This window comes from Martes martes (assembly GCF_963455335.1).
Source record: "Martes martes genome assembly, chromosome: 11".
NCBI classification, from domain to species: Eukaryota; Metazoa; Chordata; class Mammalia; order Carnivora; family Mustelidae; genus Martes; species Martes martes.
Genome location: NC_137899.1, coordinates 23203740 through 23231492, shown reverse-complemented (window position 1 = coordinate 23231492; position 27753 = coordinate 23203740).

Below are 27753 nucleotides of genomic sequence, written 5' to 3'. Positions count from 1 at the left end.
TTAACCCACATTGCTTTGTCAGGTGAGTAAATCAGAGGTAAAGCTACCTTTGTTCTCTTTTGATTTTCACTTAAACCCACTCTTATAGGAGTCCCCTGATTTGCTATTCCAATTTGGGCCAATGGCATGGCTTTCCAGGCTTGCTGCTAAATTCTCCCCCTGGAATTTCTTTAGAGTGGGCACTGAGTTAAGGCCATCATTTCTTGCATCCTACAACCCCTTTCAAATTCTTTTTTTTTTTTTAATCTTATTTTCTTGGGAAGTTCTTTACAATGAAAATTTTATATGCAAATTTCCTGAGACTCTGTATATCTAACATTGTCTTTATGTGACCACCATTGTTGATTGAAAATTTGACTGGATGTAGGATTCTAGCTTGAAAATAATTTTCCTCAGAATTCTGAAAGCATTGCTTTCATGCCAGTCTGACTCTTACCCTTTTATATGCTGACTTCTTTTTTTTTTTTTTTTTAGATATTTTTTATTTATTTGACAGAGAGAGAGAGAGAGAGAGATCACAAGTAGGCAGAGAGGCAGGCAGGGAGAGAGGGGGAAGCAGGCTCCCTGCTGAGCAGAGAGCCCGATGCGGGGCTCGATCCCAGGACCCTGGGATCATGACCTGAGCCGATCCCAGGACCCTGGGATCATGACCTGAGCCGAAGGCAGAGGCTTTAACCCACTGAGCCACCCAGGTGCCCCTATGCTGACTTCTTTTTATTCCATGTAAGTATTTAGGATCTTTTCTTTACCCCTAGAGTCCTGAAATTTTACAATCATGTCAATTTGTGGGTCTTTTTTCATGCACCCTTCTCAAAATTTGGTGAGTAAATTCACTCTTAATTTAAAATAATACAGTTCAGCTTAATACTAACTTAATTTCAACATTATATAGGCACTTTTCCCCAAAACATGTCCCTTTCTTCCTCCCTTCTTGGGCTGTTATTGTCACACAAAGTACACCTTTATGTGTCATAAGTCCACCAGCATAGTTTTATTAGTTATAAATTATTTTTTTAAGATTTTATTTATTTGACAGACAGAGATCACAAGTAGGCAGAGAGGCAGGCAGAGAGAGAAGAGGAAGCAGGCTCCCCACTGAGCAGAGAGCCCGATGCGGGGCTCGATCCCAGGACCCTGAGATCATGACCTGAGCCGAAGGCAGAGGCTTTAACCCACTGAGCCATCCAGGCACCGCTATAAATTATTATTAATTATAGTTTTATACAGTTCTCTTTTAAAGCAGTAGAGGAGAAGAATTGTGAGAAAGGCAATTTCAATCTAAAGATTCGTGTCTCTTTAGCTCTGACAAATTTTCTTCTATCATTTCTTTAATAGTATCTTCCTTTTTCCTCGTTTTCTTTTCATGAAGTTCATTTTAGTGAGATTTGTTGTCTCTCTGTAGCTTTGTTGTGCTATCCAAACTCTTCTCTTATTCCACCACTGTTTACTTTCCAAGAGTTCCTTCTTATCCTCTGTTCCTTTTCTATAGTACTTTGTTCTCAATTTATGGGTATGTTATTATTTTATTAGTTTATTAAATTAAATAGTAATATATGCTCCTTGGACAAAACTCAATAGTTTAAAAAAAAATGTAGTGACAACTAAGCTCTCTTTCATCCAGGTCCCAGCTCTAGGGATGAGCTTGTTATCAAGTTGTTGTGATCCCTCAGAGATATTTCATGAATTTTAAAAATATACATATACTTTAAAATACATTCTTGAATCTCTCTGAAAGTCAAATTTTAGTTTTGCTTCCGTTTTTTATTCTTCACTAAATTATCTCATTTATTTTCTAAAGATTTTATTTATTATTTGAGAGAGAGATAGTGAGAGAGAACATGAGGAGGGGGCGGGGTGAAGGAGAAGCAGACTCCCCACTGAGCAGGGAGCCCGATGTAGAGCTTGATCTCCAGACCCCAGGATCATGACATGAGCCAAAGGTAGCCGCCTAACTGACTGAGCCACCCAGGCACCCACTTATCTTGTATTTAATTGGGATCAGATATTTTCTTTATCTTAGACTCTGATTTCCGGATTCCTGTTTACTTCCTATGTTTTGTTGTCCATTCACATGTAAACATGGACTAGATTACTCTTTCTGCAGAGCAGATAAGGATTTCCTCCTGTTGCAAATGTTGGTGTATTTTCTTGATCATTCTCACTCCTGAGTAGAAAAGCTGCCTCGGAGCTATATTTATGTGTGGCAACAGTGGTAGAGTCAAGAAGAAGGACTCAATCTAGAATGAAGTAGGCTGAGAGCTGGTCTGTGTGCTGGACAAGTGAATGCATGGAGGGGCAGACTCCACCAAGCAGCGTCCTGCGGGGCAGTCCTCTCTGTGCTTGCACTGACTTCTACTTAATGCCTGCTTTCCATCTCTCTCCTCACTCCCACATTCCACCCCTCGCCAGCCGTCATCCAGAGTCCCCCTGGAGTGTGTTCAGCAGCTCAGCTCTCTCCATACTATTGTCCTTCTTTACATTTCCACCAAGCTTCCACCAATCTGTAGTAGTCGTTAATATCTTCCACCAGATGAAATCCCACCCCCTGCAGGTGGTTGCCTCCAGTACACCGGCTTGGAAAAAGTTCTGGGCATCGGAAAATAATGCAGTGTAAGTACCCCAGACTTGCCTGTCAGGACACTGGGTTCGTACCGTGGAATAAGAGCCCAGAGTAGGGGTGGGTGCTTCTCTACAGAGGGATATTTTTTCGTGTGAAGAGACTGTCAGTCTGTTCTTGGGGATTTGGAGCCATATTTTGGGGGGACCCCCAGACCAGAGGCAGGAGAAGAGTGTTATTTTTATTCAACGGTTCCTACATTGTCCCCCCACTCCCCATCTGGAAGTTTGGTATTTTCCCGAGACACCAGGCATCCCTGTCTGTTCCAGAGTTCCTCGTTAGTTTCAACAACACGGCAAATGCGCTCTAATTATTTCTTCCTTATAAATACAACAACACGCAAAGCTTGCCACACTCTGGATATTATTATGGCCCTATCTCCCCGGGAATAGCTCTCATTTCCTAGTTCGAGGTACATTGTTCTCTTCTTCTGACAGAAGGGCCTGCACTCATCTAGGCTTCTAGCAACACTATAAAATTAGAAGAGGGGGGGAAATTTCAGAAGTTGCAAAACAGATGATTAACAGTAATGTTGTGGCCTTATTAAGTTAAGGAGATCACGCTGTTTGCCCATTCACACATGCTTATTGATTTAATGTTTTGTAAATTTAGCTCTCTCGAGTCTCAGCGGATGTGTGGGCGCATAAACCAAGCAGACTGATATTTGTGCCATAAGTGAGAAATAACTTGATAATTTATGAGTGGTGAAACCCAAAGTCGGACAGGTTCTTCCCTGGGGAAAGGAAAAAAACATGTGCGGCTCATCGTAGACAACTCTTTTCTCTGGCTCTTTGATTTTAAGAAAGTATGCCCTTTTGGATGCAGTGGCCGGAGGGGAACTATGCCATTAATCAGCCTGCATTTTCTTTTCTGAAGCGTGGCTGAGAGGAATGTGCATGAATGGTGAGGTTTTCTTCTTGCTTTTCCCCTGCATCTGTGCAGAGGCTGCCCTCTGCTCCTGAGGACATCCTGGGAGTGCAGGGGACACATCTGGGACATCTGGGCATTGCTACCAAGTGACTGGCCAACGGAGATCCCATGGTGAGGGAATAATTAGTAGATCAACTTCTTTGCAACGTCTGATATGAGCCTCTCTCTTTCTTACATGCCCTGTGTTTGACAAAAGAGCTCTCTGGGTTTTTTTCTTTTAAAAGTATGGGACATGGATTTGGTTATAAAGGGGCAAAGAAAGTTGTTTCGTTGGAGAAGGGTACATATCAGTTTGGGAAGGAGAGGTTAGGGGAGAGTTGCTGGAAGAACCTCTTGAAAAATCACCACTCCCCCCAGACGTACGCACATGCATACACACGTGGTTGCACACATATTCACGCTCACTCAATGATGGCAAGGATGGGGAATCTTGAAGGCAAAAAAGGAGGAGCCAGTCAGTCAGTCCCCTTCCCCTGACGATCTTGCTCTCCTTTCATTTGGAAGGTCCGTGGCAGCTCAAGGGCACCTGAGCCAGAACACAGATCTAAACTACAAAAGCTTGCGTCACAAGTTCCTCATCAGGTGGCTCAGTCAGTTGAGCATCTGCCTTCAGCTCGGGTCATGATCCCAGAGTCCTGGGATCGAGTCCCACATCAGGCTCCCTGCTCAGTGGGAAGCCTGCTTCTCCCTCTGCTCCTTTTCCGCTCATGTGTGCGCGCTCTCTCTCTCTCTCTCTGACAAATAAATAAATAAAATCTTAAAAAAAAAAAAATCCTTACCATCAGAGCAGCATAGATCCTTCAGGAACCGTGGGCTCTGGTGCAGGCCCTAAGCTACTTTGGCTAAGTTTCGCCACTGCCGTCATGGAGGAGAGACAGGTCTGGAAGTCAGGAAGTTGATTCAAAGGTTGAAGCTGAAACCGGAGGAAGCACCAGGGGAAGCCGGCAGCGGCAGCGGCCACTGGTCTGAGGTAGTTCTGGGAAACAGTCAGGCACGGACCACTCACTTCTTGATGAAAGCCTGGTGCTGTGCCTTGGTTCTTCACACTCAGTTCAAGGTCACAGCGCTTCCAGCAACAAACTTCTCTACGCGTCAAGTTATCAGTTTCATGTGCACATGGTCCGAGATAGCCACGAGCTCAGATCTCTTTAAGATAAGCTCTCTTCCACCTGCAGACCTTACGAAGTCGCTGTGTGAAAATCCCTTTGGAGTCTAAGAAACTCCACTGTTCAACAGAGTCGGTGAAGCACATCCTCACATCTTCAGAAGAACTTCTGTCTATTTGAGAGAGTCTAGGAGGCGGCATCTTAAGTTATTCTGAGGTTTACAAGAAGGAACTGACAGGTCCATCCTAGATTTGATCTTTGCCTGGAAGCCTTTTTTAAATTTGAGAATAGCTTGCCATCTTCAGAGACTGAGAAAATATGCACTTTTCTTTTCAAGTCGAAAGAGTCCTGGTTCCTTTACAATTTTCCGAATTTGGGTGGAGATCGAAAAATTGCTGTGTTCACTTTTTATTTCTGTATATCAAATTATCACAAACTAGCTCAAAGCAACACAAATGTATTATCTCACGGTTTCTGTGGATCAGGAGTCCAGCGTACTCTAACTGGGTGCTCTGCTCATGGTCTCACGAGGCAGAAGTTCAAGGTGCCAGCCAGCTTTCCTCACCTGGGTGCTCAACCGGAGAAAGACCTGCTTCCACGCTCCCTCGGGTGATGGCAGAACGGATATCCTTGGGTTGTGTAACTGAAATCCCATTTCCTCCTGCTCTCAGCTTTCAGGATTTGCCGTGTGGCTTTTCCATGGTCCCTCACACTTAAGTGTCTTCACAGAAAAGGCCTCGCCTGATTGGGTCAAGCCCACCTATATTTAATCTCTTGATGAACCGAAAGTTAACTGATTGGGGACTCTAATTACATCTGTGAAATTCCTTCTGCCATATCACTCCTTCTGCTAGACCAAGCTAGCCACGGGTACAACACCAGGACATAGAGATCACGGGGCCATCTTAGAGTTCTGGGGGCCATGGTTCCTGTTTTTGGTTTATTTTTCTTTTCCTGTATTATTGTAGGTAGCTAAAAACTCCAAGCAGAACCATCAAAGCTCTTCATGAAAACTTCCTTAGTTAGATCATCAAATTTATTACTATATTACATTTTCTATTTTTCATATTCTGCCACTACATAACAAGGATCCTGTTTTTCTAGCATCTAGCAATATTTTCCTCTCCTTCCTTTAGGCCCTTACTGACAGCTTCCTCAAGGCCTTTTAGACTTCTCCTAACACTAGGCCCATTAGTTTTGTGCTAATGTTCTTCTTGTGACCCTTACAGCTTCCACAACCAGCCATGTGGTGTCAAAGTCAATGACACGTTTGGGGTTTTTCTCATGGTAGTTCCCAAATCAGGCACAAGTACCAAAATCTGCAGTCCGCAGGCCACAGGGAAAGAGCAAGTCACTCTAAAACTTAGAGACTTAAAACAGCAACAATCATTTTTTTTTTTTTAGCTCTTGAATCTGCCAACATAGTTCCAGACACAGGTCTGTGTTTACTGAACTAATTAACACATAAGATGAGTTGAGGTTACTTTGTTAGCATAAAATTCTCTGGTCTAGGAGTTCTACATTTTTGCCATCGAAAATTAGTTGTTTGGGCCAAATTCCTCAGAGAGAACTAATAAAACCTGGAAAACACACACACACACACACACACACACACACACACACACACACACACACCAAGACAGCTAAGATGTGTGGGGAAAATATCTTAGGTAGAGGAAGGAAGCCCAAAGAGGTGAGTCTGGCATTTGGTACCACTATCCTTTCAAGAGAGATACTATTGTTACAAGCAGTCAATGAGAAGCTGAGCAGAACTTTTAGCATACAAGTCTATGGTGCAAAAGCTGAAGTTCAAGGTTTGTCAAAGAAAAGGAATCTATTTCTAAAGGGATTCCAAAGGATTATATACAAGGACTAAGAGTAAACTGGAACTAGGTCAGCCCCCTTCCAGGTACTGCCATCCAACTTCAGATCACTGTGATTTCTGAGTGTAGGGTGAGCTGGAGATCCTAGCTCAAGGTCCACTTGCAGAGATAAAAGATAGTTCTCTTTGAAGGAAGGTAATATTATGCAGAGCTTCCATTTCCTCTCCATTTTTATGTATAATGTCTGGTACCCATTCAAAAACATTTTGGTATTTGAGAAGACGGGCCTTAGTTGAAAGCCTAGATAATAAAACATATGGTAGGTGTATACTATTTTGTCCGATGGAGTTACCAGCCATGAACTTTAAAATAATAGGTTCAAGGAACCAACAGAACAAAATAGAGAATTTCAGCACAGAAATAAAAAAGAAGAATGAAATAGATGCTCTAGCTGTAAATCCTAGTGTTAATAATAATTAATATTAATAATTAGTTATTATTAATTAATCAATGATTAATACGGTTGACCTGTCATAGGTAGAACAGTGCACTCAACAGCTGTACAACCATTTATCAAAACTAACCACATGCTAGTTCATCAGCTTCTCTAATACATTTCATAGGATTAAAATTAGAGAGTATATTCCTTGACCATTGTGGAAGTAAGTCAGATATCAATAATACCACATACACCCACAAAAAAACCTAGAAAATTTCTGTACATTTGGAACTTAAATAACACACTTAAAAATAACCCATGTGATCCAGAAGTTATAATGGAAATTAGAAGCTACTTGAACTAAATAATAATGAAAATCAGACTTGAAAAGTTTGTATAATGAAACCAAAGCAGTGCTTAGAGGGAAGTAAGTAGATGGTCAATATATGTGTTAGAAAAGCAAAGGGGCTTCAAATCAGTGACTTAAGTATCCATCTGAAGAAGTTACAAAAATAAAATCAAATTAAACACAAAGTAAGTACAAGCAGAAAAACATAGAAGAAAGATTAACAAAGCCACAAAAATGTATCCCTTGGAAAAACCATGAAAACTGGTAATATCTTGGTATGACTGATCAATGAAAGAGAGGGAAGGCACAAATAACCAATAATACAAATGAAAAAGAAGTATTACCACTGGTCCTTCTTACAATGAAAAGGATAATATGAGGATATTGGGATTACGATGAGAGATTAGGAAATTTAGGTAAAATGGAAAAATTCCGAGAACACACTTACTACCACTGACAGTGAAAGGTAGAAATTGATCAACATTCTGAAATGTATATGGAAATAGAAAAATTGCTGAGATAATCTCGACAAGAAAGAACTGGATTGGAGGTACCAGGTTACTGTACACCAAGATTTGTTATAAAGCTACTATAACTGAGACTGGAGTGTTGGCACAGAGACAGACTAACAGACATGGAATGGAATAGAATTCAGCAAAAGGCCCATCCCCCATATGTACCCCTGATTTTTGTGACAATTGATGGTGGGTCAATTGAATAGCCACAAAAGAGAACACTGAAAGTAAGATTCAGCTATTGTGAGACTGTAGGAAAAAATTTCAGAAAAAAAAAGAGGAGAAAATCTTCATAAAGTAAAGTTGGTAAAGAGTTCTTAAATGGAACACATAAAGCACTAACCGTTAAGGAAAAGATGAATAAATTGGAATAAATTAAATGTGGGAACTCCCGTTCCTAAAGGAAAAGACACTTATAAGAGGATGAAGGGTAAACCACAGAGTTTTTTAGATATTTGAAATTTGAAAAACATAGACAAAGGGCTTGTATCCAGAATATGTAAAAATACTTTCTACAACTCCATAAGAAAAATATAGAAATCCTCCAGAAAGATGGCCAATAAATATCTGAAAAGATGCTCAGTATTATTACTAATTAGGGAAATCCGCTAACTAAAACCACAATGAGATACCAATATGCTCCCACTGGAATGGCTAAAATTAAAAAGACTGGCAGCTCCCAGAACCCCACAGCAAAAACCTCAGACTCTGGGTTCCTTTCTACTGAGCTGAGGTCTGGAAATAGCCTCCAGGCAATGGAAGGGCTCAGCTCATTTGTTTGCCTCCTTCCATGGATCAGTCTTGCATGGCCTGTTACAGTGTCTAAAAACCATACTTTCATATAATTTCCCTAGTTTTCGAGTTGTTTATGGCAGTACTGTTATATTAAAGGTACAAATATTTGGATCCCATTCCTGGAAATTCTGATCCACTAAGTCCAGAGGGAGGCCCAGGGATCTGCATTTTAAAAAAATATATACAAGTGATTCTAAAATGCAATTCCCCAGTTGTCCATGATTTTTTTTAAAAGGCCATTGTCATTTATTGACAGGCCCCTATGGTTCCCTATTTGAAACAATGATGGTCACATTTACGTTGAAACATATACACACACACAGTGTGCATACTCAGCATATAATCACTTCAATTATTTTGTATTTATATCCATTTTTTTTAAAAGATCCTATTTGTTTATTTGAGAGAGAGAGAGTGAGATAAAGAGCAGTGGGGAGGGGCAGAGAGAGAAACAGACTCCCCGCTGAGCAGGGAGCCCAATGTGGGACTTGATCCCAAGACCCTGGGTTCAGTACCCAAGATGAAGGCAGCCGCTTAACCAACTGAGGCACCCAGGTGCCCTAGATGTTATTTTTTTATATGTACATGTTATTTTAACTACAGTGGGCATAGCAAATCTATGAATTTGAATTATAAATTATAAAGTGAAAATATATTCACTATTTAAAAGTACAACATCAAAGTGGCCTGATGTGCATGCCTAATTTTACAAATCACGTTGGATAGCCCTATACAGACAACACTCTATTCAAGGGTTTTTAAGACTTATTGATCTTTAAAGAAAATCGCTGAGCCCACTTAATTCAGATTCTGTTATCTATAGTTTTTAGATTATGCAAACACACACACTATAATTTATATACATATAAATTTTGAAATAATATAAAATAATTGCATTGATAGCTCATATTTGCTGAGCATTTATGTGCCAGACACTGAACTAAATTCTTTATAATTATTATATCTTTTGAAACTCAAAACCACTGTAAAATGTAGGCCTTATCATTATGTCCTTTTATAGGGACTGTTATCTGGTCCCGTGTTAGGAAATGAGAAGGTTAGAACTACAAATCAGCTCACGTTTGTGACTCCAAACGTGAGCTTATACTAACTTTGTTGCCAAACCCACGTAGAATTAGAAAAATTCCCTCCAGTGTTTTGAAATAAGAAGATGAAACAGTGAAAGACTTGGCCAAACTCTCTTTTCTCAGATTAATAGGATTTTTAAATAAACCTCTTTTATGGAAAGAAGTAGGGTAAAAAACAATTGCAAATGTTAAGTTCCTTTCCCTCAAGTAAGCAATGACCCCTCCGGTCAATATTTACCATTACTGACTGCAATCTAAACATACAGTGAGTTCAACTGAAAAAGGAAGTTTTGCCATATCAAAGAACTTTGATGCAGATAAAGAAGAAAATGATTAATCCTGGAGGAATCAGAACTTTGATCCTGTGTTTACCCTCAGGTGAATGGCAGCAGACACTACCAAAGAAGAGTCATTAAAGTGAAATCAGTGACTTCAGGAATCCCTTGGATCAATACGTAGCTTTCCCCCTGTTTGTAGAAGCCCGTCATCTGTCTCTGCACAGGCTGGATGGGGTCTGTTCAGACATCTCCCAGTACCCACATTCTCTGCTCATTAAAGCCACAAAGGCTGAACTCAAGAGAGCTCAGCCATCAGATAAGAAATTGTCCCATCTCTAAAATAAATGTCTTGGGGCGCCTGGGTGGCTCAGTCGTTAAGCGTCTGGCTTCGGCTCAGGTCATGATCCCAGGGTCCTCGGATGGAGCCCAGCATCGGGGGGGTCCCTGCTCGGCGGGAGGTCTGCTCTCCCCCTCCCACTCCTCCTGCTTGTGTTCCCTCTCTCGCTGTTTCTCTCTATTTGTGTCAAATAAATACATCTTTAAAAAAAATAAAATAAATGTCTTATTAATTTTCACTAAAAAATGAAGGCAGCCTATATATATGTGCTTCAGAGACTACCATAAAAGGGGAAAAGAAGGGGATGGTTTTCCATTGCTTCTTTTTTTTTCCTTTTTTTAAGATATACCAACTTCCTCTTCTTTGTCCTTCCCCACCCAGAAACACTGGCCTGTTTTATAAAACTCAGTTCGAAGAAACTGAGGTTAATGAGCTCCACATGAATAGAAACGATGTCCAGGTTTCCATAGTGAACATTTAGGGTTGTTCATCTTCTCCACCTCTTACAGCAACTGCAAAGTGAGAACTACACCAGCCCGGAGGCCTAATGAGCACCTGTTTCATTTACTAGGGATATAACTTGAGCTGCTGCAAAAATTGCTTTTGGAGAAAAGATGAGAAATGATAAACAAGCTCCTCTTCCCAGAGGCAGCATAGCTTATCCATAACTATCACTTCATAAACAGATTTAATCCAATTCTCATCTTTTGGTGTCTCCGAGGAAAGCAGTTGCCTGCCTTGGAAATAGGGTAGGAAAACATTTGCTCAATGGCTCAGACTCCTTGGATTTGGATCCCAAGACAACCACCTGCAAGCTGTGTAATCTGGGCAAGTCACTTAGCCATCATGGGCCTCACTTCCTTATCTGGAAGGTGGGAATAATAATCGTGTCTGTCTCACAGGGTCTTGTGAAGATGAGTAGGCATGTTTTTTAAAATAAAATCCAGCTTTGGTTGTTTCCATGGTCATTGCAAGGATATACTCTCCCAAGTATATATCCATCTTATTGGAAATAAGACGGTATCTGATAGAGTCAGGAAATCTCTAAATCACCACATTTGCAATTTGCCCTAGTGGATTTCATTGAGCCTCAAGACCCTTTACAAATCCCTCCTGTATACAGAATCTAGCATGACTAGCCTTGACCAAAGGGACATCACGCCTATCCCTTCAAATTCCCAAATTATTGTAACTACTGCCCATCTCAACCCTGTGGCTTATCACATATTGTCTTGTATTCTCAATTATACTTCCTTTTATTTATGCATCATCTTCCCAACAAGACTGTAAGCTACTAAAGTCGGGGTCTATGTTTAACAGTTCTTTGATTCCTCCCTTAACACTAAGCATCATCATATCTCTTATCTCTTCAGCTAAGGCAATCTCCCAAAAGGGCTGATGCCTAAAGACTGTTTGTCTTTTGCTAGCAGCCCTCCCAAGAAATGGAGTAGTAAGTCCTTCGTTCCTGAAAGGGGAACCTGGATGATACATCAGAATGTCCACTTTACTATTCAAGACAGTGGGAGGTAGAATACACACAGAAGGTATAACCAGACCTTCCCACACCTGAGCAGAGATTTCCTAGCTGCCTCTTTGTGATACAGTTTGGTGCAGATTTTCCAAGGGGGCTAGACTGCATGACCTCCGAAGGTTGGCCTTGTCTATTATCAGTGGGGGAGTCAATGGCAGTGGAGAGGCTGTCTTGGGCAAACAGTTATTGCCCTGGTGAATCAGAATGTCAATGCTGAGAAAACATAGGGATCTGTTTGAGCAACCACATTCAATTTACAGATCCAAGGAATTCCATGGATGATTCCTGTCCCCAAACTGGACCCGAGAGAAACTGAAGAGCTCAGAGCTGGTTCTCCAACTTTAAAAAACAAAACAAAACAAAAACAATGAGAGACTCTTTGAGAAATAGGAGGTGGTTGGGTCTGGGGTGGGTAGATGGTGACGCAAGCTCTGAAGCTCCAAATGGGGACAGACCAGCAGAGAATTTTTTAGTTTAACTCCTTTCTCTCCCCAGCATTGCCCTGAGTAGATCATTGACTTTTCTGCTACAACCACAGGGCCAAACAGAGAATATCCTGGAAGCTCTGAAGCTGTAGAGGTAAAGAATAGAAGCATAAGGGCAGATGAGTTGGCCAACACCTGAGAAACCTGTCCCTCCTCAAACCACCTCATAGTTTGAGCAATTGCAACATCCCTGGATAAAAGCAGTTCCTGGGAAGAATGACTGACCTCCCAGGACTGAAGGAATGAGGCAGGGGTGGCTTCATCCTGAATTTCAACACAAGGGCCTCTCCAGCAGGGGGCACTCCCTCAAAGTCACTTGGTATCATGCTCCCTAAGTCACTTGGAGAAACCTTAGGCAGAGTCTAATCACCTTTAGTCCCTTTCTCCAGGTAAATAACGCTAGTTGAATATGCTAGTCGGGGTCCCAGCAGGAAACGGTGACATACCTAAACTGATCATTTGAGAAGACTTTAGTAATAAGAATTTAATAAATAAGACTATTTATAGTTATGTGGCCAGCATATAGCAGTACGCAAGTGCTAGTCCCAGCCTGGGAGAGGGAGAGGAGGTAGGAGGTCTTAGACTCACAGGGAGAAAGTCTTGGAAGAGGTCTTGACAGGAGTTCTGACATTCAGTCAAGGACACAGCCAACACCATAGGGAGAGAAGTGAGAGAATAAGTATCCTTGGCTGCACATTCTTCTCTCCCATCGTTTTCCTGCTGGGTCTCCCCAGTGACTGAACCCAATAGGAAGCCAGAGGACAAGGGATCCTGTAGATGTCATTTGCACAGGCCAGGCTCAGAAACACTGAGCAGGGTGGGGAAAGTGGAAAGTGGATCTAGAAGGGCAAACAGAAGGCCTGCAGAACACCAAGTTAGCTGATAACCTCAAGGAACAGATAATGAGATAGCCTGTAAATATAAACACTATAAAATGGAAGCAAATAATAAAAAATTTGCACTAAAAAAAGCACAATTAATGTAACTAAAAGATTTGAAATAAATAAGTAGATAACATTCAGACATATAAGGAGGAATGTTGGAAACATGATACAGAGGAAAGCAATTATGAAAAATAGGCAATAGGACATACTGTGATGGAGAATAATACAACAAATGGGTTTAAAAACAGAATTATTGTAGTCAAAGAACAAATTAGTGAGCTGGAAGATCAGGTCAAGGAACTCAATCCAGAACATATTTGGATGGGGTAAAAAGATAAAGAGAATGAAAGAGAAGTTAAAAGACCTGAAAGTCATGTCAGTTTCCATCTGGTGGGAGTCCTAGATGCAGATAAGGGCTACGTGAAAAGAAGAACATTTTTTAGGAAATAATCTCCAAATGTCTCCCAGAATTAAAGAAACATCTAAGGGACGCCTGGGTGGGTCAGTCTTTAAGTGTCCAACTGAGGTCATGATCTCAGGGTTGTGAAATCAAGCCCTGTGTCAGGCTCACATGCTGGGCATGAAGCCTACTTAAGATTCTCTCTCTTCCTCTCCCTGTTCCCCTCATCCACCCCCTAAAAAACAAACAAACAAACAAACAAAACCCCAAGACTCCAGGATGGCAGGATTTTTTTTTTTTTAAGATTTTATTTACTTATTTGACAGACAGATCACAAGTAGGCAGAGAGGCAGGCAGAGAGAGAAGGGAGGAAGCAGGCTCCCTACTGAGCAGAGAGCCCGATGCGGAGATCGATCCCGGGACGCTGGGATCATGACCTGAGCCGAAGGCAGCGGCTTTAACCCACTGAGCCACCCAGGCACCTCAGGATGGCAGGATTTTTAATGCTGAATTAGGGAAGAAGAAAAAACCTATTCTAAACATTTTATAGTTAAATTTTAGAACATCGAAGAAAAAGAAAACCAGATTTCTCAAGAGCAAAACTGCGTAGAAGATAAATATATAATCTCTTTAAAGTATTAAAGGAAAACAACTTTTAATCTTGAACTTTATAATCAATTAATCTATCATTTAAATGTAATAATGGAATAAACATATTCTCAGGTATGTCTCAGAAAGTTTACCACACCAGCTCTCTGAAAGACCTCTTGGGATCTGTACTACAGCAAGAAGAGGAATTAATATAGGAGGAAGCAACAAGATATGAAAAGATAGGATAAATAAAGACTATAGTGCGATCTACTTTTGTTTAGTTAAGTCTTAGCCAAAACAAACAACAAAAAGTATATCCATAATAACCCAAAACTAAAATTTTAGCTGAGATCCATAGGGTGGGGAAGGGACGGGGGGACAGGGAGGAGGAAATGATAGTATGCTGTCTTCTTTGCAGGGACTCATAGTTTCTGATAACCTTTAGACACCGACAGAGAAAAAACAAGCATAAGCAAGATTTAATAATTGAGATCCTAGCAACAGATAGATTCATGAATATATAAGTACTAAATACATGATAGAGGTAGTATCACTAGTAGGAAAAATGAATCATTTAGTAGACGGTGTTGGAAAAATAGGTTCACTATATGGAGAAAAATCAGATTGGCCATCCATACCATACTAGTTAGCACTAGGGTATTACGTTTAGCTGCCTGTGTATCACTCCCCCCACCAAAAAAGTGGCAGTGGTTAAATAAGGCATAAGCTTAGTTCTCTCTCCTGTAAAAGAAATCCAGAGGCAGGATGCAGGGCTGATACTGGAACTCTATAATATCACCAAAGCCTTTCTAGCTTTCTGCTCTGCCATCCTCAGCATATTGTACCCAACCTCAAGACCCCTCCATGGCTCAATATGGCTGCTGATACTCCGGCATCATTTCAGCAGTCCAGGCTGGTGACAGAAAGATTCAAAGGGAACTTGTTTCCTCCATTTTAAAGAGTCTTCCCAGGACTCTCTCACATACTTTTGGCTGTATCAAATTGTTGAGAACTAAGTCCTGTTTTGTGCGGCTTCACTTAACTGTAAGGAAGTCTGTAAAATGTGGGTGGCACATTATCGTGGGTAGCAGTATGCCCATCTAAAATGTGAGATGATATGTCTAAAGAACAAGAGAAGAGGATTAGTATTGAGAAGTAACTATTCAATACTGACTACAAAAATAATAAGATCCAAATTGATTCAAGATACAAATGTGAGAGATATAGAGTCAACTAAATAATAGAAGAAGATGATACAATGCAAAAGAATATCTTTGTGATATTGGGGCAGTGGGAAGAAAGCAAATTTTAGAAACTAAACATAAAAGAAAAAAAGCCATAAGAGGAGAATGGATGGATTCTACTACAGCAGAAGTCAAGATTCCTCCTTAAAGAAGGGCCCTATGGGTCAAGTTTCCCCTGGAAGGGAAACCAACAAGGATTAATGCCTAGAATATACAAAGAACTTCTCAAATTATCAAGAAAAAAATAGGACAATTAGCAAAGTATATAGACATTCACTCGTGAGGAAACCTGAATGGCTATTAAACACATGGAAAGGTCCTCAACTTTAGTAGTGGTCAGAACTGTGCTAAACACAACAACAAGATACTTATTTTGCTCATGAGACTGGAAATTATTAAAAAGTGGCATTAAGTGCTGCTGATGATGTTGGGAAAGAGGAATCCTCCTCCACAGCTGGTCCGGATTCTGGAAAGCAATCTGGAGCTACTTACTGATCCTTAACATGTGTGCTCTGCATCCTAGCAAATCCACAACTGCTATATAATCCAGAGAACTTCTTGCAGTCCCACAAGGAGCTGTATACAAGCATGTTTTTTGCATCATTGTTTGTGATAGTAAAGGGTCTGGAGCAAATTAGGGGGTCTATCTTTTGGAGAATGGACAAGTAAAAAATGGCATTTTCCATATGTTGCATGGAGTAACACTGATAGAGCTCCAAAACAGAATGTCGACAGAGAAAGAAGAAATGATAAGATATATAGTATGTTATGGACTGAATTCTGTTCCTTTCAAGTTCATATGTTGAGGTACCAACTTCTTGTTTCTCAGATTACAACCGTATTTGGAGATAAGGTATTTAAGAGGTGATTACATGGGGTGCCTGGGTGTCTCAGTGGGTTAAGCCTCTGCCTTCGGCTCAGGTCATGATCTCAGGGTCCTGGGATCGAGCCCTGCATCAGGCTCTCTGCTCAGCAGGGAGCCTGCTTCCTCCTGCCCCCCACATGTCTCTATGCCTACTTTGTGATATCTTTCTGTCAAATAAATAAACAAAATCTTTTTTTTTTTAAAGGTGATTACATTAAAACAAGGCCATTATGATGGGGCCCCAATCCAGTTCGACTGGTGTCCTTATAAGAGGAGATTACGATACACAAAGAGATACAGGGATACACACACACACACAGAGGAAAGGCCATGTGGGGGCTAGAGCAAGAAGGCAGCCATCTGCAAGTCAAGGAGAGAGGCCTCAGGAGAAACCAAACCTGTTGATAACTTGATCTTGTACTTCTAGCTTTCACACTGTGACAAAATACATTTCTGTTCTTTAAGCCACCCAGACTGTGATATTTTATTATGGCAGCCCTAGCAGACCAATACAGAGCACAATACCATTCACTGCCTTTAAAAACATACCCAGCGAAGGTAAACACACACACACACACACACACACACACACACACACAAACAGACACTAAGGGTGTTTAAAGGGAGGAGAAAGGAGAGAGGCAGAAAAATGATCAAATAAAAGAAAGGATGGCCTTGCACAGACTGATGGTGCTAGAGTGCAGAGAGTATAATCCACTCAGTCTGAGTGAGTTAAAACGAAACACAAAGGAGATGGCATGTTAGGTTGTAGATCAACTCCATTGATGACACAGGTAACCAGAGCCACAGCCTCAGCCAAGAGCCCTCTATAGGTGGGAGTGAGGAGATGCTCCTGGGTCAGAGACAAGGTATTCACCAGAAAGACACTCTTGTGAGCACTGATTTCTTCATTCACAGACATGGTGGGATACTCGTAAATGTCAGTGAGCCAGGGGTCAGTCCCCAAGACTGGTATTAGACTGTTTGTTAGGTTAGGACTCTGGCCAATGGGAGACAAGAGAAGGTTTAAAAAAAAAAAAAGCAAGCAGGTGGACTCCAGCAATCCTACCTTGACACCCAGGACCAAGGTTGTGGCCATCTCCCCCGTGCTTCTTTTTGCTTCCTTACCCCCAAAACACTACACCACCCTCTCTCTCAGCCCTCACCAACTCTATCCCAAGTATGGAAGGCCAGATTTGTTCCCCAAAACCTACAAAGGGAGGTCCTTGAATGACAAGGGAGCCTACCAGTAGCCAGAACTCGGAGATTTAGAGGCTAAATCCTTAAAACCTTGTTGTGTGTAACAAAACAAACTGGAATGAACTCACCAGCCACAATAAATTTGAAATCAGAAACTTAGCTCTAATTACCAAAAAAGTAGACTGTCAGAGCTCAAAGGAACCTTACAAATTACCTGATTTATAAATCCATTCAGTTATCCATTCATTCACTCAACAACTATTTTCTAAACACATACAGTGTTGCAGGTACAGAGTTAGGCTCTGGTGACTCACTGATGAATCAAAACAGATTGATGTCTTGCCTTCACCAAGTTTTAGTTTCAAGGCAAAGAGAGTAAAACTCCTTCCTGTCTTTGAGCCTTCACAAATATTGATTCTTCTGCTTAAAAGAAACTTCAAATGAAGCATCCTTCTGCAAACTTTACATTGTAGCTGAAATGTTAGAAGCCTGTCCTAACAACTCTTTCTAAAGTGGACCCAGCTCCCAATACACACGATGGTATTCTCCTATCATGCACCATATTCATATCCTTCACAGTACACTTATTACTTGTATTTGTAATTATATGTTCATTGACTTGTTTTGCTCAATACCTAAAGCTCATAGACGGTAAACTGAGATCCAGGATATACAGCAAGCTATTATCAGAATCAGGATTAACACCCAAGCTACCTAAGTACACAGAAACTTTAAGAAGCTATGTAACTTCCCTGAATCTCATGTTTTCCATCTATAAAATATGGTTGATAATCTACGTTACCATGGAAATCAGGCAAGAAAAAGATACAAAGGGCATCCAGATTGGAAAGGAAGAAGTAAAGCTGTATCTCTGTCTTGGATTACATATATGACATATTCTTGTATATAGAAAATCCTAAGGAATCCATACACATTAAAAAAAAAAAAAAACCTGGTGGAGCTCAGAAACATTGAAGGACACAAGATCAATATACAAAATTCCATTGTATTATTATATACCAGAAATCAACAATTTGAAAAATAAATTAAGAAAATAATTCCACTTATGATAGAATTGGACAGAATAAAATACTGTAGGGATAAATTTAACCAAGAAGGGCCAAGACTTATACACTGTAAACTACAAAATATTCTTGACAGAAATTAAAGATCTAAGTAAAGAGAAACTCATCCCATGTTCATGGATTGTAACATTTAATATTGTCAAGATGGCAGTTCTCCTACAGAATCAACATAATCCTTATTAAAATCTCAGGTGGCTTCCAAAACAATTTAGAAAAAGAAGAGCAAAATTAGAAGATGTACATTTCCATTTTAAACATTGTTACAAAACTATAGTAATCAAGACTGTGGTACTGGCATAAGTATAGGCATATAGATCAATGGAATAGAATTGAGAGTCCAGAAATAAACCCATACATTTATAGTCAATTGATTCTGATAAGGACGCCAAGATAGTTCAACATAAGAAAGAATAGTTTTTTCAACAAGCAGTGCTGAGACAACTTGATATTCACATATAAAGAATGAAGCTCGACTCCTACCTCATACCATATACAAAAATTAACTCAAACTTTTACCTAAATGCAAAAGTTGAAACTAACTCTTAAAAAACACATAGGGGTAAATCTCTGTGACCCTGGACTAGGCCACTGTTTCTTAGATATGACACCGAAAGAAAAAAATGATGGAATGTCCTCAAAATTAAAAACTTATACTCAAAGAGCACTACCATGAAAGTGAAAAACAGCCCATGGAATGGGAGGAAAAATTTGCAAATCATCTATCTAATAAAGGCCTAGTATCCAGAGTATATAAAAAAAAATTCTTACAACTCAATAATAAAAAGACAACCCAATTTAAAAATGAGCAAAAGATTTCTTTTTAAAGATTTTATTTATTTCTTTGACAGAGTGAGAGAGCACAAGCAGGGGCAGCGGCAGAGGGAAAGGGAGAAGCAGGCTCCCCACTGAGCAGGGAGCCCAATGCAGGGCTCCATTCCAGGACCCTGAGATCATAACCTGAGCCAAAGACAGATGCTCAACCAAACGAGCCACCCAGGTGCCCCCCAAATAAGCAAAGGATTAAAATAGATAGTCCTCCAGAGAATATATACAAATGACCAATAAGTACATGAAAAGATGGTCAACATCATTACTGCAATGAGATACTACTTTATACATGTTAGAATGGTTGTAATAAAAAAGATGGACAATCACTAGTGTTGAAGAGGTGGAGAAACTGGAACCCCATATACTGCTGGTGAGAATGTAAAAAAATGGTTCAGTTGCTTTGGAAAACAGTTTGGCAGTTCTTCAAACTATTAAACAGAATTCCCATAAGTCCCAGTAATTCAACTCCTAGGTATAGAATAAAGAGGGTTGAAAACATTTTCCACACAAAAATTTGTGCATGAATGTTCATAGCAACATTCATCATAATAGTCCGAAAGTGGAGTCAACCCAAATGCCTGTCAACTGTCAAATGGATAAAGAAAATGTGGTATATCCATTCAATGGACTAGTATTATGCTACTAAAAAGAATAAGGTACTGATTTGTCCTACAACATGGATGATCTTAAAAACATACGTTGACGGGTGCCTGGGTGGCTCAGTTGGTTAAGTGTCGGACTCTTGATTTCCACTCAGGTCATGATCTCAGGGTCCTGGGATCAAGCCCCACATTGGGCTCTGTGCTCAGCAGGGAGTCTGCTTGAGGATTTCTCTCTCTCTCTCTCTCCCTCTGCCCCAATCCCTGTTGTCTCTCTCTCTAAAATAAATAAATCTAAAACAAAATCTTTCTGGGTATAGTGCATACCAACTTCTCACTTTCCTCAACTCTGGTGTTCTTGAACTTGCCTCACTCACCACCTCCCATCCCCCCCACCTCATCATCATGGCAATATCTAATAGGACAGTTATATTTTTATAAAACCCTACTTCCTGGCCTCCATCTATTGGTCCCCATAAATCTCTAGGAACCGGATCTTTCCCCATGATTTTGAACCTGGGAACAGCTAAGGAAGCTGTCAATTCTTCATCAGTGTTAGAGGCTGTCAGAGGTAAGCCTCACTTGAAATTGGAAGCTGTTACATTCCATGGGAAGAAAATCAGTCTGTAAGGAGAGGCAAATTAAGATTATTTCAGAGAGGGGGCAGTGAAAGACAAAGAACATGTTCTGGGGGCCTTCAGGTCCTGACTCCAGAGGTCCTGAACATAGAGACATCCAGGATCTTCCCACACCGCTCAGGGTATCCAATCTCCTTGGGTTCCAAAAATCAATAAATTGTCTCTCTTCCTACACTGGTGCTATCACTGGCTACCACACCAATACACTTGAGCACTGCAAAGCTTACTGTGAATGACAACTGAATGTAGGGTATGAAAAAGAAAACAGTAGTAAGAGTTAACAGTTACGAAGACCTTCCTCTAACTGTCAAACATGCTCAGCTGCACACAACAATCTTCAGAGGTAGGTGCTACTATTATTCACATTTTAGAGATTAAAGAGAGAGAGGCACAGAAAAGCTAAGACATTTATCCAAGGTCACACAGGTGGTAATTAGCAATGTCTGTGTTCTTAATTGTTGCACAATGTTGCCTCACGTGAAATAACATGCGGTATGTGTGTAAGGCATTATTATTACTGGGAAGAAATCAGAAAGGAAATCCCTGTTGTGATTCAACAATTATTCTGAGATGTGGGTTTCTTGTAAAAAGCAGTATCTTTCAGACACAGAAACTTTCAGGAACTATTCGTGATATTTGGTACTTCTGACCGATGATTTCAATTCTCTGACTTCAAATACTTCTCTTACCGGAATCCAAGTGAACTTTTAGGGTGGTCTCAGTTATTCTGGGTGATCGATAATCGTATTTTGGCTTTTACGGCAGCATACAGGGTCTGTCTCAGTTACATTCCCGAAAAAAGAAATGTTCATACTCTGATGTTTTTCTTATCAGGGAACTCCATAAATGATCTACGCAGAGTTCACGCTAGAGCTGCGGAGTTTGCTAGAATCTGATCACATCGTCTACAACACATGCAGGGTCTGTTACTGCGTCTGTAAATCAAAACGACTAACCCTCATGCTCCCTGGTTCTCCTTGAGAGAGCATCTCCAAACTCATGTCAAACTTAGAAGCCGCTTTCTCAAGATGATTAGAAAATCAGATTCTGGTGAATCCTGATGCATACCCCATCCCATCTAACCCCAGCACAGGTCGGAACGTTGCACATTAAGCTTTTCCTCCCCTTCCTCTTCACCCTCCCCTCCTAAGAAGGTGTCAACTTTTTGTTGAAGGATGAGCTCAAGGGAGGGAGACTGTTTTCCTCCAGGCTGGTCGGTCCCCTGTGTCAGATTTCCTGCGGAGTGTTAATTATTGGTGGAAACCTGTTAGATGAAGTGTGTGCACTGGGCATCTTTTTACAAGGAACAGGAAATGAAATTACCACTTCGTTTCAGAGAAATATCCAGTTGTCACCAAGAAGGCAACCAGTAATGCCAACGGCAGATACGGACTGGTGGTCCCCAGGGAACACGCTGGCTTCAGACGAAGTAAGAAGTGTGCTGACTCAGGGGAGGAAACTAAGCTGGCCAGAAAATACTTTCTCCTCTTGCAGGATAGTATCCCAAATTCCATGGTTTGAGTTTCACTCCTTAGTTTAAGACTTTGCCAGGTTGAGTTGCAACTAATCTAATGAAAGGAGACATTTTAAATCTTATCAATTCTTTTTATCTGATTTGGATGAGTTTTGGGTCCTATCCTGTGTTTTAGGAATGCAAAGAGAGAATAAGAACACATCCCAGGAAGGAGGCATGAGGGACAGGAGCTTACAAGGAACCCACTGTGGCCTGACTCCTGCCTTGCAGGGCTGTGTCTGGTCAGTGTCTCACTCAGTTGCTTAGCCACTGAACCAGAGGGAAATCTGCAAGGCCTGGCCACCCCATGGGACAGAATTCTCCCAGAAAGGGAAATCAAGCAGGCCTCTAATCGAGAGAAGGGTAGGGAGTCCGCATTGTGCTGTGGTTGGGAACAATCAGGTAGTTCATAGCCTTCACGCTTGATCAATAGTAGTGAAGTCACGGCTTTCAGCCATGTCCTTCTTGGAGGTGGTGAAGGAAGAAGAATGAAATGAAATAGAAATGGAAGCATTTGTTGCCCCTGTCCTTTGAAACGTCAGTGAAAACAATCGTATCGACACACCAAACAAGTAACAACAGTTCAAAACAACGTGTCTGTGCCTACCAGTCGCTAAAACAAAGGCAGGGTAAGTCCTCTCTGTTCTCACAAGTCCCTGATCCAGTCCGCTCATCAGTCCTATTCACCAGATGCCTAATACTCATTTAGGTGCTGCTCTTCTCAGGAATCCCATGATGCGAGTTTCGAGCTGAGTCTAATGTTTCTGTTTTTACTCTCTGAGGACTGCCCTGATGAATTTTTCCCCAGCTGCTTGGAAAATAAAGTTAGCCATCAAAATAATTAGTGCTAACTATTCATCATCTTACCCTAAGCAGCCCTGGAATTTTTCTAGAATTTGAATAAAAAAGAAAAGCATGTCTTAAGCTTAAAAAATAAAAGAATGACGGTAGAAAATTGACTTAGCATAAAATAATGTCACAACTCATTCGTGATGGCCGCTCCGATCTCTCAAAATGCAGAGTTTTAAAATAAAACCATTAAAATCTTTATAGCGTTTCACAAATTACCTCTTGATTTTCACAATCAACCCATACAGGAGACAGGACTATTTATGATGTGACAAACGATGAAACTTTGGGGGACTTACTTTTCTCTTTTTCCTCAACTTATTTTGGAAAATTTTCAAATAAAGTCAAAAGAAGAGTACAGAGGTCACTCAGATGACCACCTCCTGATTGTACCATTGTTAATATTTTGCTAATTTTGCTTTATTTATACGTGTAAAAAAATTTTTCTCTTTTGCTGAGCCATTTGAAAATAGTTGCAAACATCATAAACTTTATCCCTAAGTATTTCAGAATTCCTCAATTAAAAATAATGACTTTTTTCTTTTATAGCCATATCATTCTCACCTTCTGAAAATTAGAAATTATTAACTAATATTATCTAATATTTAGACTATGTCTAAATTTCCCTAATTTTTCCCTTAAAGAAAGGTCTTTTGTTTTTGTTTTTTTTATTGAGATACAATTCACATTCCATAAAATTCACCTTTTCATAGTGTACAATTTAGTGGTATTTGTATATACCATCATGATGATCTAATTCCAGAATATTTTCACCCCTTCAAGGGAATCCCTTACTCATTAGCAGTCACTCCTCATTCCCTTCTTCCTCCAGCCTCTGTCAAATACTAATCTACTTCCTGTCTCTGGACATTCCATTTAAATAGAATCATACAGGTAGGTGCCCTTTATATCTGGCTTCTCTCACTTAGTACAAAGGTTTCGAGGTTGATCCATGTGGTAGAATGTATGAGCACTCCATTTCTTTTCATAGCTGAATACAACTCCACCGTATGGATCTACATTGTATTTATCCATGGACATTCAGGTTGATTCTACTTTCTGGCTTTTATGAATAATGTCACTATTGAACTTTAACGTACATGTTTTTCTGTGGCTGCATGTTTCCAACTCCCTCGAGTCTAGACCTAGCAGTGTCATTACTAGAAGATGTGGTAACTCTGTGTGCATATTGTAGGGAACTTCCAAACTCTTTTCCAAAGAAGCTGAACCATTTTACATTCCTGCCAGCATAAGGTGAGTGTTCCAGTTTCTCCACATCTTCACCAACACTTATGATTGTCCACCTTTGGATCATAGTCATCCTAATGTACGTAAAGTTGTATCTCACTGTGGTTTTGATGTGCATTTACCTAATGGTGATGCTGCTGAAAATCTTTTCCTGTACTTATTGACCATTTATATATCTTCTTTGGAGAACAGTCTGTTCAAATCCTTTGCTCGTTTTAAAATTAGGTTATTTTCTTTTATTGTTGAATTGTGAGTGTTCTTTACATATTCAGGATGTCAAACCCTTATCAGGTGCATGATCTGCAAATATTTTCTCCCATTCTGTGAGTTGTAGTTTCGCTTTATTGATTCTATCCTTGGAAGCACATAATTTTCAATTTTGATGATACTCAATAAACCTGATTTTTTTTTCTTTTGTTATTTGTCCTTTTGCTGTCACACATAAGAAACTACTGCCTAATTCAAGGTCACAAAGATTTGTCTCTATGCTTTCTTTTCAGGGTTTCATAGTTTTGGCTCTTCTGTTTAGGTCTAGGATGAATTTTGGATCGATTTTTGTATACAGTGTGAAGTAGGGGTCAGACTTCATTTTTCTGCACGTGGATATCCAGTTGTGCCAGCATTATTTGTTGAAAAGACTATTCTTCCCCCATTGAATTCTCTTGGCACCCTTGTCAAAAGCAGTTGACCATAAATGTGTGGGTTTGTTTCTGGACTCTCAGTTCTATTCACTGATCTCTATGTCTAAACAGATGCTAATTTTATGCCAGTCTTGATTATTGTAGCTCTGCAGTAAGTTTTGAAATTGTTAAGTGTGTGTCTTGTGCCCTTCAACTTTGCTCTTCTTTTTCAAGATCGTTTTGGCTATTCTGGATCCCTTGTATTCCCAAATGAATTTTAATATCAGCTTGTCAATTTCTGCAAAAAGGAGCTCTAGGGTTCTGATAGAGACTGTGTCTAATATTTTTAAAACTTGCAAAGACTGACTTTTAGATGATAGCCAATAAGCTTTTCCTAAGCAAAGAGGTTTTTCAGGACAATCACTTTTAACTATTTTAATTGTTTCGAAGGACTAAATGTGGGGTATTTATTCTCATTTTTAAATAACTTCATTCATTTTGAAGAAAAAATACATTAAATACATGCAAAACCGAATTTCAAAGGGTGTTCATGAATAAAGATGTGTGTCGCCAAGTAATCTACAGCACTCTTACCAAGAACTAGTGCTCTTTAATCAGCAACTTTTTTATTTAAAAAAAAAGATAATTTTGCGAGGGATTTTTTTTCCTTTTGAAGAAATCTGATTGCTAATTATTAAAGCGAGTACTACATAGCTCTAGCAACTAAGTGAGAAACAGACTGAAAGATGAGTTTTCAGCGAATGAAAATTCAAAATGCAACAACCTCACTTCAATCTGTTGGTGTAAGCTCTTAAAATGCGACTTTACAGAAGTCTGATTGCTTGGGATTTCAGTTAGCAATACTGTCAAAGAAAAAGATTTAAAAATGCTTCCTTATGAGTTTGGTGCCAAACCCTTGCAACTCATTTTGTTTTTGCTGCTCTTTCTCCTCCTCTTCACTCCCTCCCATCTCACCCTCACTGACTGATTCCTTTTTTTCCCCCTCCCCAGGGAATTTCAAGTATAGAATTTTTTTTTAATTATCATAAAATAAAGTTAAAATACATTGTTACTGAAATAATTGATTTTCTTACATTTAGGTCGGTGTTAACTCATTCTACACCAAACTCTTGGGTCACGTCCTTGAGAAAGTGGCAGGGGCTGGGGGCAGGGGGCAGGGGTGGGAGGTGAGGGTGGTCCTGGGCAGGGGTGGGGGAGTGAGTGGTGTTCTGATCAACTCATGAATACTGAGGTACAATGCTGTCTGCCCCCTACTCCCTCTACAGCAAGACAGACTTAGGTGTAAAATTTCCTAATAATTAAAAATTTTTGGTACTTCTAAGACAAATTCATGTTTCAACAGGACTCATGCTTGCTTAGACAAATTCAGTTTTTCTCTATGGCAAACACTATGTAATAGAAGAAATACCACTCAGACGTCTATGTCATAAATGTGAATGGCACCAGTTGCAAAATCTCTTATACCATAGCTACTTCGTGGACTATATGAGGCAAAGTTTAGCCTCAAAGTGGCAGCTTTCAATTCCTCGGTTTGTGTCTGAGTCATCTACATCCCTCCACTGTCGGAGTCTATGTTCAGGGGAGGAAACTCATTTTCTCACAGCTCCACAGGAAAGGTACACAGTGAAGTGAATCTAGTAAGAAAACCCAAGTAGCATATTCCAAAACAAATACAAGTGATATTTTCTTATCTAGTATCTTGTATTCTCTGGTCCAACAGCCCCCGTGTATTATTCTAAGTCACTGCAAGTTGAACGTATGTAGATTTAATGTGTTTGGCCTTCAAAAGGGAACATGTATTAAGTCAAATAACCAGTCACACAGAGATACATTCATCCTCATCTGTTGTACTGAAAGGGTGAACTGGCCAATTATGTATCGTTTCTGAGAACAGTCTTGTTTAGTCTAGTTTGAAACAACTCAAGCCTGGGCTCTCCTTGCTACAAAACCCTTGTGGAAAATTATAATAAAGTACATTTTTCCAAAGAACTGAGATTTTAGTGCTTCCAAACTTTTAAACTTGTGATTGGGTATCATTAAAAAAGCTTTGGAGGTTTTTTTTTCTTTTTTTTTTTTTTTCCTCTGACCCATGTAAAATCTACATTTTACATTGCATATGTGTGTGTGAAATGACAATTTTTTTTAATGAAATAGTACTTACCTGCACTACATGCAATGCATCCTGGTATTTTTTAGTCTATTTCTTTAATTTCGTGAAAATGCTGAGTAATCCACCCAACTGATTTCACAACTCATTAATGGCACCCAACCTGCAGGTTAATAAACACTGTTCAGAGGAAGGCAGTCTTATCATCCCAGAGTCATTGAAGAAACAGACTTCAGTTTGTTGGCTGATAACCCCAGGCTGGACTCAGCGGCTGCCCCTCTTGGAGTGACAGAGAAGGCTTATATTCTTCCCTGTTTTTTTTTCTTCTGTAAGAGTCGCCATGCCATGTACTGGAGGTAAATGCAGACATTCAAGGAGAGAAAACTGAGCCATCCCATAGCATCAGTCACAGGCTTTAAAAAGAAAGAAAGAAAGAAAGAAAGAAAGAAAGAAAGAAAGAAAGAAAGAAACATCCCTCGTCTTCAACATAATAATCTGAAATCGGTTGATTATGTAATCAGCAATCCAGAGAAGGGCAAATATTGAAGGTGAAGTAGAACCACAAGAGCAAACCATGCCTAGGGTCAACATTCTACAGTCGGCCTCTCTCTAGACCCATTTCTTATCCTCTGCCCTCTGTAATGTCAAACTTTTTGGTCCATGGGTAGAATACAGTTGCCTTCTTTGCCCTAATGTCTGCTTTTTTTTCCCAGAAAGTTGCTTTTCTCTTAGACTCATGGCAGCCTTCCATGCAGTCTCTCCCCACCC